The following is a 13,108-nucleotide window of genomic DNA, read 5'->3' as shown; positions in this document are numbered from 1 at the left end:
CTTCTGAACACGCCACATTGTTGCATCTGGCGCAAAATCATGGCTACTAGGTTTCACTGCATAGATACAGTGATGCCTGTCAAGCAGTTCAATTTTTATAATTGATACACAAATCAATAAGTAATTTGTTAGGCGTCCGATTTGAAAAAAGTCTTCGGAAAAGTTGTTGCTGATGCATGCATCCAATAGTATAAGCGTAGCTCTAACCATCAAGAGCACATGAGTAAGCACTATGACCGACTGAATGAATTACTTGCATTTCCCATAGTAATTCCCATACAAACTTCTAAGGGCGTGTGCAGTCTCAGTTAACATCCAAATGAGCTCACATTTTGGGAGGAAACTCAGAATTTGATCAAGAGTCGAATGATTTATTGAACCACCCAAATATTTATGTTTGGCTTTGCATACAATTTTATACGCATACAGTAACGAGTGCGATAATTCCCGTAATGATCCCATTTACGTAAATTTATATTAACATACCACTTGTCCTTTGCGTAAATAGGGGTTCAAGTATACTGTAGTCATAAACCTGTTTTTCTTGTCGGGCACAAAGCAAATTCATTTTTCCTTATCATACGAATTGGGATCTTTTGTTATGATTAGTATAAAATATGCAAGAACAAATCTGATATACGTACTCCTAAGAAGCGTATCATCAATTCAAGAGGCAAGTTTAATTCCAGATTCATATTTAACTTCAGGACAAGAATAGTAAGGTGCTCCATTATTTCAATAGCAAATCAATATCGAGACACTTCAATCATGGAATGTTTGTCACAAATGATCATTCGCTCCGTAGTCACACGAGATGAACGTTCAAGCACACTTTGATTCAGTTCATCTTTGCTCTTTCATGCATTTGTATTGCTGAAATAGAGCTGTTATCCTCTCGACACGAACGAATTGCAACCACACATGATACCTATAGCAGACAATTTTCGACGGTCGTACTCAACCGATCGTTGAGCAGACTACGCCAGCAAAATAAGATAAAGTCATAAACCTAAAATCTCGTTTTTCCATTGATTTTTTTTTTCTGTTTTTCCCGCTTATTCGCTTCGAACAATCCGTCTCCAGGGCGGGATAAACTATGTTGCGACATTTCCAGGTCGGTTGGTAGTTGGTGTGTGATGCCATTGTCATCATATTGAAAACAAAGGGTCGGCTTCTCTCGTGCAAGAAAAAAAGCCTTTGAAATTTAGATTTTTCGCATAACATTGATTATTTGTTAATTTATTATTAATGTCATTCCAAACATAACATTTATTTCTTATATCTGGGTGTTCTGTGATAGGCAACACTAACATCCCAAATTTAAACAATTATATCAAGCATTTATTAGGGGACGGACCCGGTGTAGTGGTTAGAACACTCGCCTCTCACGCCGAGGACCTGGGATCGAATCCCATCCCCGACATAGTCACTTATGACGTAAAAAGTTATAGTGACGACTTCCTTCGGAAGGGAAGTAAAGCCGTTGGTCCCGAGATGAACTAGCCCAGGGCTAAAAATCTCGTTAATAAAGTCAAACCAACCAAGCATTTATTAACATTTTGATAGCAACATAATTATACTTCATTTGTCGTATCAGTTTACATTTTAACTGGAGAGTTAATCGCGCTTTCAGTTTACTTAGCCTAAATATATAACGCATTAATTATAGCAATAGAAGATTGTAACGATTTTTGTCTAAAATCATTAATTATTTTATTTGACATTTGTTCCAATGTTTCAACACTGTATGTTCTATGTAACTTATTCGTACAATACCAGTTCCTCTCAGAAGTCTCAGAATCATTTTCAAAATTTTATTTTGAATGCTTTGAAGCTTTCTTCCTGGTATTACAACAGCTAGTCCATATTGGTACAGCATACAACATGGTTGGCCTGAAAATTAGTTTGAATATCAAAAGCTTGTTCTTAAGACAAAGTTTTGATTTTCTATTTATAAGAGAATAGAGACATTTTACATATTTGTAACATTTGGTTTGAATAACCTCTATGTGATTTAAATAAATGAAAATTTAAATAAATACATAAATAATAGACTGGCCCACCTTAGTATGGGAGAAAAATAAAGTTGTATAATTCAACGGGGCACTCGCCAGGATTATTCTTTAGGGTTAGAGGAAGACTTCCTGAAAGTTTCAGCTCATTTGGTCGTTCCGTGAGCTGGCGCAATTGAATTGAAGTTAATATGGGATTTTCAGCTCCAACATATAGGAAACAGCACATTATCTCCTGTTTGAGTCAGGAAAATTGTTGATCGCGTTCAATTGAACCCAGAATGTCAAAAACAGTACTTGATACTATAGCAAACAATATTGTAGAAGGTTGTATGATGATTAAAATTGATAAAGTTGGTGTTTTAACTATCTGAAGTAGATTTGTAATATTGCTTAGTATTCCTTCAACTTAGCTGGGTGGTAGCCACTAAGCGTATCATAGCCACCTATGACGCTGGGCGAGCTGCGGCACAAAGTGCATGCACATGTGTGATTTTACGGGAGTGCTGATCTAAGCCTAACTTTCAACAACTGAAAGCTTAATGAAAATGAGCTTAAATCCAGATACAACCTTCGGCAACTATGTTCATGACCGTATCAACTAGTGAATTTGTCATTCTGGGCTCAATTGAACGCGATTAACTAGTGTACGAGACGAAACAGTGACATAGGGTAAATTTTCAATATATTTGAGACGAATATTCCATACAAACTTTGAATTGAATGCGTCAGCTGGGAGAGTAACCAAATGAGTTGAAATTTTGAGAGAGCTTTTTTCTTACCCTAAGGCACATATCTAGGGGGTGCCCCGTTGAATTTTACAACTTTTTTGTTTAAGGGCCAGTCTAACAGGGCTTTGACATCCCTGAGGTAATTCAGGTAAGTCAGATGTGAACATATTGTATAATATTGGTTCCAAAATGCTGCCTTGAGGAACACTAGCTCTTACAGGAAGTGTATCAGACCTGGAGTTCTGATAATTAACCTGAAGTGTACGATTTGACAGATAACTTTGAATTATCCTAACAATGTATGTTGGAAACTTAAAGATTTATTTTTCATTTTTCAATATAGCCTTCATGCCAAACACTGTCGACCCAATAACGCGGGTAGATCACCTTTTCGTGGTGCGTTATGGGGTAAAGATCTACCAATGAAACCTAGTCCTGACTGCTTCAAACGAAGAGAACAGGATGCTATAGTAATCAAAGGAACATTATTAGTCCTTGTTACATTTTGAACCTTGTTAAAAGTGACAAGTCTCGGTTTTCCAGTAGCCGAGAATGACCTTAAGACAAGGATAAAAATGAGTCGAAATCAACAAGTTGTTTTCTAATCTTTTATTTATTTTGCTCTAGTTTGAAGAAGTAAGGACTAGGATTCTGATGCATGGACAATATCGGTGTCACTTCCCGACTTTATCAAGGGATCCGATTTTGACTGATAAAGGGGCGCGCCTGCGGAGAGTGTACCCACCACACCCTTCGAAGGGTTTAAAAAGCGGAACCTTTCAATTAGAATCCTTTCCTGTGATCAAGTTTGGAATGACAACTGTAAAAAAAACGAATACTTTATCACTTCTCGATAGTGACAAAGTAACACGACATGCACTATACAAAGGACACGGGATATACTACAATAGATCAAATATTGGTCGCAGTGGTTTATGTTCCGAACAGAAAAAAAAAAAACACTGTCGAATGCCTTTTCTATGTCTAGAAGAGCAAAACCAGTAGAATAGCCTTCAGATTTGTTGGAACGGATCATATTTGTAACACGTAAAAGTTGATGAGTGGTCGAATGTCCATGGCGGAATCCGAACTGTTCATTGGCAAAAATCGAATGTTCATTGATGTGGACCATCATTCTGTTCAAAATAACCTATTCAGAAAGTTTACTGATGGAGGAAAATGAATTGATTTGACGATAGCTAGATGCTTCTGCGGAATTTTTGTCTGGTTTTAAAAATGGAACAACCTTATGGAAAAATATTTGTCAGAAAAATATGCCAATTGAGAACATTTGTTAAATATATCAACTAAGAATGACAAGCTACTTTCAGGAAGTTTTAGTTGGACTAGTGAGTCCTAAATTAAAATTGTGCGCGTGTTGTGGCCAACAACAAGCCACCGGGGTGCATCATACCGCACCACACCGGTGGACGAACATGCCTCATGTTGAGGCCACAAACACACCACAAACCTGCCATACTGGCAACACTTTACTCACCTGAATTTATCCCTCATGCACTCATATCATATCATACCTAAAACAAACAGACATTATTAGCTATAGCATAGTTATTCAATCAACTTTATACTCACAATCGAGATCATTCCGCATCACAACATTGAGAAGCATTGTTATTGTTTACCTTCGCATTGTATCATGCTCTGACAGTTCCAGAAGATTCTGCAGTACAAATAGGTTGTATAACAGTTTAGACACAACACATTATTGTATACAACAATGCACATCCAGAATATTCTATGCAACTTCTATAGGGAAGAGTGGAGTATAAATATGACACCATTACGTTATACCAAATCAGTAAGAAATAAATCGTGAAATAGAAAACATCTCTCCGTAGTAATTATTCCCTACCGGATCGTATCCGCGGGAACAGCGCGCTTTCAAACTGCATAGCAAGTTTTTGAGCTTTTTCGCAATTAGATAGTAATAATTTGTTTTCCTCTTTCAATGCCGGTATTGGCTTCTGAGGTTTTTTCAAGATTTTAAATAATTTCCAAAAGGGCTTATAACCTGGGTCCAATTGGGAAATCTTATTTTCAAAGTTTTTGTTTCTTAATTGTGCAAAACGTTTCTTGATTTCTTTCTGCAAATCCTGCTGTTGTATTCCACCACTTTCAGGTGCACAGTTCCGCGTTCTATAATCAATAGAGCTCGATATTGTATTCTCTAACTTCCGGCTTCCACTTTACATAATCCACAGTCAACGAGTCTCCCTCTCTGAACCGCACTCCTCGCTATACTGTCACATTCACAGTCTCAATCCAAACTACTCAATTTCCATCTAATGCAACCTTAATGACAAGGTTTGTACATCGCTGCAAGGTGAAACTATTTACTTACGACTGCTCATTAATGCAAGGCACCACATCTCCTTTTTTCTCATAGACCTGTTGTATACTTTGCTCATACTTAACTTATAAGTATTCCTTGAGAAAGGATAACTAGCATCTCCATTCAGTCAGTTAAAATACGTTGTCTTGCCTATAATCTAGTTATCACATCCAACTCGGCATTTTACATAATTGTCTTCCTAATAAGATATTCACGTTCCAAAAATGTAGAAATGAATGTCAAGTTTCTCTACCATAGACTAATGTTTTACCTCATATGCGTACGTATCACTAGTACCTTAGCTCAAACACGATATGAGAAATGTTAATCAAATATTTCAATAATTGTTACATTCAAGACTGAAATGCAGCATAATGTTTTATTTAAAACATAATTGCCAATCAAATTTAGGAGGAAATAAAGTAGTAATCGGGGTTTGAATGAATAATACTTCTTGTTCTATATTCGATCTCGGTACTGATACACCGCAATCCAATTTCTTCAGCATTCTAGTTTCTTTTTGCTCTATTATTTACGTACCGTAACATTCTGGGCAATAGCAAGAGACATGAATGTTTTTCCGTAACTACGCTAACGCTACGCTAACGCTAACGCTAATAGCAAGAGACATGAATGTTTTTATTTCGACTTCAATTCCATCGTTTCCATTGTTCTCATACTTACTCCTTTTTCCTTTTTTAATTTGATAGCAAATTTAGTTTAGCAAATTTAAATTTAGGTCAGATGATCTGCGGCCATCGCCGCATCCTTTTTCCATATCTGACATTAACACACCATTGTCATCTGCTTCCACATAGAATGATTACCGACCAAACATATAATGGTAACAATAATTGCAATAAAGATTTATGATAAGTGTTTATCTTTGTCTGTTTTATTGGTTATGTTTCTGAAATATCTACAATCTTATTTCTCCAACTAGCTTATAATGATTCCCATTAAGTGCTCATATTGTACGCCCATGTCTTTCGTTCAAAAACTTTTTGTTTGACCATCATATTTCATGCATTATTTTCTTTGGGACAGAGTCGAAAATTTCAAATTCTCATATCTCAAGCTTGAGATTTTTGTTTACATCTATGTTGTAGCTCACGCAACTCACCAGAAAACCTTGACTCATATGCTTGTTTTCCAGTTTTTTTTAAGCAAAATATGTGTTCTTTGTTTTTTTAATAACAAGCAAGGATTTTGACAGATGTCTGATTGTTATAATTTTAATATTTTTTTTTTAGGCCTGGGTTATATTCTCAGGATCAACAACTTTCCCCTTTTCTTTCAAAGCTTGTCGTCACTATAACTCCAACGTGATTAGTGGCTCTCTCCGGGACAGGATTGGATCCCAGGTCCTCAGCGTGAGAGGCGTGTGTTCTAATCACTATACCAGGTCCGTTCCCTCTCTGCATAGGCTTGATTCCTAACATTGGATGCTAATAATAATTGTATTTACGACTGTATTTATTTTACAGTTATTCGTGCTTGTATGCAAGGTGATCTCTGCTCAAGGTATTGTGTCAATTTATGTTGATTTGCTTCTAACTCCGAAGCTTATTATTTCTCCATCATACTCTTCGAAATTTATGTTCTGTGCACCCTCGTGTGCACCTATTGCTTTATTTTACTGTTTGGCCGCCACCAATGACCGATGACGCCACTTGTTTCTACCCAATTTAAACTCTTTCATTGGCTTCATTTATAGTTTTACGTCTGGTACTTAGCCTAACCACGAACGACTAGAAAACCCTGCACATACACCAGAAATCATATATAACGGACCCAGCAATTCAAAGGCATGACCCAACTGCTTTATTATCTTCCGAAGGAAAACGTGATCAGAGATTATGGCATGTATTGGATTATGTATCTGCAAATGTCGAAGTCATCAACGGGAATTTATATCCGACTGACTGGTTTGCGAGACAATCACGCTAACCACTACACCAATACCACTGCTTACATTCTTTGATCGAAGCGCTGTGTCACTCAAGCCACAAAAATCCGATTAGATCGCTATGATCAAATTTCCATATGATTACCACAGACCAACAGACGTCACACTCTCAACATTGTCGGTCGATTCAAAAATATGGTAGGTGGTCAATCTGCCACCCGCAGCGCTCGCATCGGTTTTGTTCGCGTTTGACGTTTACACACTGTTACGTCTATTTGTATGTGTGATAAGTAACGCTCTCCAGAAGCAATGCCGTCTCAATACGGTCCCCAGGACCAATTTTCATTCTACCACGCTCTCCGGGAGCAATGCTGTGCTTTGCACCAGCCAATATCGGTCTCCGGGACCAGTCTCTTTTATTCAAAACGCTCTCCGGGAGCAGTGATGTGCTTTGCACCAGTCACTTCCAACAGAATCGGTCTCCGCGACCAACCCTCCTTTTCCTCACGCTCTCCGGGAGCATTGCTGTGCATTGCACCAGCGACCATCAACAGTTTCCGTCTCCGACACATTTTGTTCTTTTTTCTAATCCACTCTCTGAGTGATACAAATCAAACACATCAACTACGTTTGGCCCTTATCAATTTCCCGTAGCCCTCTTCAACCGTTGAATAGTTACCGTGCAAATCAAATCCAGAATGCACTCTTTCGCCTCATGTACTGATCCAATCCATCTCAGTAAATAAATCAATGAAACTCCCACAACTCACCATCCAATCATCCCGTCGTCGTCGCCACTGTTGTATTCCACCACTTTCAGGTGCACAGTTCCGCGTTCTATAATCAATAGAGCTCGATATTGTATTCTCTAACTTCCGGCTTCCACTTTACATAATCCACAGTCAACGAGTCTCCCTCTCTGAACCGCACTCCTCGCTATACTGTCACATTCACAGTCTCAATCCAAACTACTCAATTTCCATCTAATGCAACCTTAATGACAAGGTTTGTACATCGCTGCAAGGTGAAACTATTTACTTACGACTGCTCATTAATGCAAGGCACCACACCTGCCATATAATTTTTATAGCAGGATCGCGAGTGCGTTGAAATTGCCTTCTCCTCACGTTTTTAACACAGATCAAGACTTTAAGATCATTGTCTATAATCACGGACTCTTTGGAACTTTGGAGCCGGCCTTCTGATACCTGATACCTATAATCACGGACTCAAATTTCACTTCCCATTTTGGAATTGAAATGCTCCTGGTTTCAACAATGGAATTTGTTAAAGTTTCAAGAGCATTGTCAATATCAAGTTTTGTTTGTAAAGTAGTGTTAACATCAAGATAAGAGCCAACATATGTTTCATATATTTTCCAGTCGGCTAGAAAATAATTGAAAGTGGAGCTGATAGGATTGAGAATCGCTTCATGGGATATTTTAAATGTAACACGGACATTATCAGAATCAAAATCAGCATGAGTAACTAATTGGCTACAAAGATGACTAGAGTCGGTTAAGACCAAGTCAATCGTAGATGGATTTCTAGAAGAGGAAAAACATGTAGGGCTATCAGGGTATTGCATTGAGAAATATCCTGAAGAGCACTCATCAAATAAAATTCTGCCTTTGGAAATACTTTGAGAATTATTCCATGACCGATGTTAGGCATTAAAGTCACCAATGACAAAATATTTTGACTTATTGCGAGTCAATTTTCGCAAGTCAGTTTGGAGCAAATTAACTTGCTGTCCAGAGCATTGAAAAGCCAAATAAGCAGCTATGAAAGTATATTTACCAAGTTGTGTTTCAACTGAAACACCTAAAGTTTCAAAAACTTTAGTTTCAAATGACGAAAACAGTTGATATTTTATACACCTATGAATGATGATTGCAACTCCCCCACATGCCCCATCAAGTCGATCATTACGATAAACAAAAATGTTAGGATCTCTTTTGAGTTAAGATCCTGGTTTCAAATTTGTTTCAGTAATAACTGCTATATGCACGTTATTAGCTGTAAGAAAATTAAACAGCTCGTCCACTTTACCATTCAGCGAACGAGCATTCCAATTTAAAATATTTAAATTATTGTTTAGGTCCATTAGAAAAATATAATCCAATAACAATTTGACTAGTAAATTTTAGACCAACTTGGACGGTTTCAGTCATAGTAATGGCTTTGAACATTGCATTCATCATTAGATTCAATTGTTCAGTAGTGAATTCAGAGCTTCACCCTTCCTTTTGTTTGATGTTGATACTATGTTTAATGAATAAACGAAAAAAGACGTGACCTTCGAGAGGTTTTTTCCCAAGACGTGTTCAAGAAGGATTACCACCGCTAGATTTCGCCAACGGGTCCAACGAAAAATCGAAGGCATGGGTCCAAACAATGATCGTAAAGGGATCAATAGTAGAAAAATAGTACTGAAAATTGCTGTTTTAGTAGCACTGAAAAGTACTGTTTTAGTAGCACTAAAAAGTACCGTTTTTAATTTTAGCACTGAAAAGTACTGTTTATGTAGCACTAAAAAGTTCTGTTTTATTGCTTTAGAAAGTTTTTAAGAAAACTTACAAGAGCAGAGAGAATTCGTGTACGCACAGCACGAAGGTACGATGCGCACTGTTACACCAGTTATTATTACAGCTATTTTACCACTAACTCTACCAATCATTCCTGCACTAATTTCCTTCGGAATTCTGTCGTATGTTTATCGAGAAACTTCTTGAGAAAATTGTGAAAAATACTATCCCAAGATTCAATTGATTTTTTTTTTATTTTCTCAGCAAATTATCAATGAAATCTTCTAAAACATTTTAGAAAGTGCAGGAGTTCTTTCAGAGGTCCTTGTGCATTAAGGATAACTCTTAAACTTACACAGGTTTTATCACAGGTTACTTTGGGATTTTTCATTAAAATGCCTCATGGATTTATATCAGAAAAAATACTTTATTTTCTCTATTGAGATTCTGCTCAGAGGATTCGAACAATAATAAGAGTACTTTATATTCACTATTTTTCAGATTTTTTTTGACGTCTCCATGGTTTCTGGAATACTTTCTAAAAAAAAACAACTTTCAAAACTTACTTAAAGAAATCATAGAAGGGATCTCCGGATTAGTTGCTGAACGTACCTTCAGATAAATTTCTTATTGAAATATTATATAACTAAATTCTAAAAGACAACTTCATAGAAAAACCCAATAAATTCATGGGAGCATTTCTAGAGACGATATAGATTAAATTTTAGAAGATATTCTAGCCGGAAATCTTGGAGGATGTTCCAGGGAAATCTATTGATGTATTACTGGAAAAAAACCTTCGTGGCATCAGGAGTTACTTGAAAAATTTCTCAAAGAATTTTTGGAGGAATTCTTATGGTTATTGAGTTTTTTGGGGAAATTCCATTTCTGTGATACTCTTGAGAAAATCTAGGCTGAACTCTTGTGGTATCCTAAGCAAAATTTTTGGAGAAATTACCTGAGAACATTCGTGGATAAATTTCTTGGATATATAAGCTAAATGTATTCTTTAGGATTTTTCGAAGTAATATCTGAAATGATTTCCGATATAATTCCTAGAGATCTTAGAGAAACATCTGCTCGGATGCGGGCCGTTAGGCCGAATTCCGATAGGCCAAATGTCGTTAGGCCGAAGGCAATTAGGCCGAATGCCGTTAGGCCGAAAGGGTCGTTAAGCCGAAATAACAATTGATCATTTACTACTATTTCATATGGTCAAAAGATTCATCAATGTTTTATCCTTCGTTTATTCAAAGGCTGTTCTTTCAAGTTATATTTCACAATAGATATTGTGGGCTTCCAGCGAATTCAAATTATCCTGATCTCTCTAGGTAACATAAATTATCCTGATCAATCCCTATTAGTTATCCATTCGACATTAAAGTTCGTTAGAACTCTCGGTCATTTTCGGCCTAGTGACCCTTTCGGCTTAACGACCCTTTCGGTCTAACGGCATTCGGTTGAACGGTATAACGGTATAGCATTCTTAGTCATGTGGTAACGACTGGCACCCTTTGCGTTTGAGACCCTAAATATATTAACTTTCAATTTCCAGTTTAGGAATCCATAAGGTTGAAATTTTTCTTAGCTTCACTGTGCACATTATATTTGCCAACGTTTGTCCTACCCATGGTTTCGAACGTGGACACGCCTCTGCGTAGAAGGGTTTCAAGATGAGGAAAAACATGTAGGGCTATCAGGATATTGCATTTAGAAATATCCTGAAGAGCACTCATCCATTCTGCCTCCATTCTGCCGATGAAATCACTTTGCGAATTATTCCATGACCGATGTTTGGCATTAAAGTCTCCAATGACAAACAATTTTGACTTATTGCGAGTCAATTTTCGCAAATCAGTTTGGAGCTAATTAACTTACTGTTAAGTGCATTGAAAAGGCAAATAGGCTGCTATGAAATTATATTTACCAAGCTGTGTTTCAACAGAGACATCTAAAGTTTCAAAAACTTTAGTTTCAAATGACGAAAACAGTTGATGTTTTATATGTCTATGAATGATGATTGCAACTCCCCCACATGCCCCATCAAGTCGATCATTAAGATAAACAAAATTTTTTGGATCTCTTTTGAGTTTGGATCCAGGTTTTAAATAAGTTTCAGTGATAACTGCTAAACGTATGTTATTAGCTGCAAGAAAATTAAACAGCTCGTCCATTCAAAAACAGGTATTCCAATCTAAAATATTTTAATTATTATTTGGATCCTTTGGAAAAACGTAATCCAATAACAATTTGATTCGTAAATTGTATACCAGCTTGGACTGCTTCAATCATAGTGTTGGTTTTAAACATTGCATTAAGCATTTCATTCAATTGTTCAGTTAGAAAATTAAAATCAGAGGGAGACAAATCATTTGAAGTGGGTAAATAATCTGATGATTTTCCGTTAAAATTTTCGGTAGACGGAGTAGAAGTTTGCTGTGCCGGCAGAATGTTTTCCACTTGATTTGAAACAATTAGAATGGCTACTCGTAGTATGACAGAGAGAGAAGTTTAAATTACCTGACACAACATTGGCATAGAATTTCCCTTGGATAGATCCATTCGAAATAAAAAGATTCAAATGGCTATCCGACGGAATAAAACTAGTTTGTGAATGAGCATGATTATAATCTTCCTGATGAGTTTGATTCTTAATCAAGCGATCGTTAACTGAAAAATGAACATTGTTCGATACTCTACCAGGGGAATTCCGGAAACAATAGTTATCGTTACTGTAACGGACATTACCGTTCATCTGCCTGGCAGGAGCCTTGACAACTCGCCTACGCAAAGGACAGCCCAAACATTAGACTTATGATTGCCCCCACAATTTGCGCATATGAACTTATCGGTAGATTCCTTCACTGGACAGACGTCCTTAGCGTGAGAAGATCCTCCGCAAATCATGCATTTAACATCCATGCGGCAATCTTTTGTACCATGACCCCACTTTTGGCACCGATGGCACTGAGTGGGGTTCTGGTAATTTCCTCCAGGTTTCTGGAAATGTTTCCATGTCACATGGACATCGAACATAAGTCAAGCTTTTTCTAAAGGTTCAATATTATTTAGATCTTCTTTGTTAAAGTGAACTAAATAATGTTCTTGAGAAAGCCCATTCCGAAGAATGACAGATTGGGTTCTCTTTTTTATAATGATTACTTAGACTGGGGAAAAGCCAAGTAAATCATTAAATAAATTTTATTCTATTTTTGATCTCTACAGGAGACTTATAGTCACTTGAGAAACCTTTCAAGACAACTTTGAACAAACGTCCAGTTTCGTCGTCATAAATAAAAAATGTGTGCTTCTCTCTTCAAAATGTTTGAGAAAAAGTTCGCGATGGTTAGAAGTTTCCGGAAAAAAGCGACAGTTTCTTTGCTTTGCGATTTGGAAAGTAACCTTGACTCCCCTAATGGAGTTCAAGATATTCTGCGTAAAACCCCCTAATTTGGGAAGACTAACCACGATAGGCAGCACTCTTTGCTTCCTCACTATAATCAAAGAGCATGGGCTAGAGGCTGCTTCGATTTGGTGTTCGGAAAGTTTGTCAAGAGCATCGAACTGATTGCTCA

Source organism: Aedes aegypti, chromosome 1 (genome assembly GCF_002204515.2).
Source record: "Aedes aegypti strain LVP_AGWG chromosome 1, AaegL5.0 Primary Assembly, whole genome shotgun sequence".
NCBI classification, from domain to species: Eukaryota; Metazoa; Arthropoda; class Insecta; order Diptera; family Culicidae; genus Aedes; species Aedes aegypti.
Note: the sequence above shows the minus strand (reverse complement) of the source record.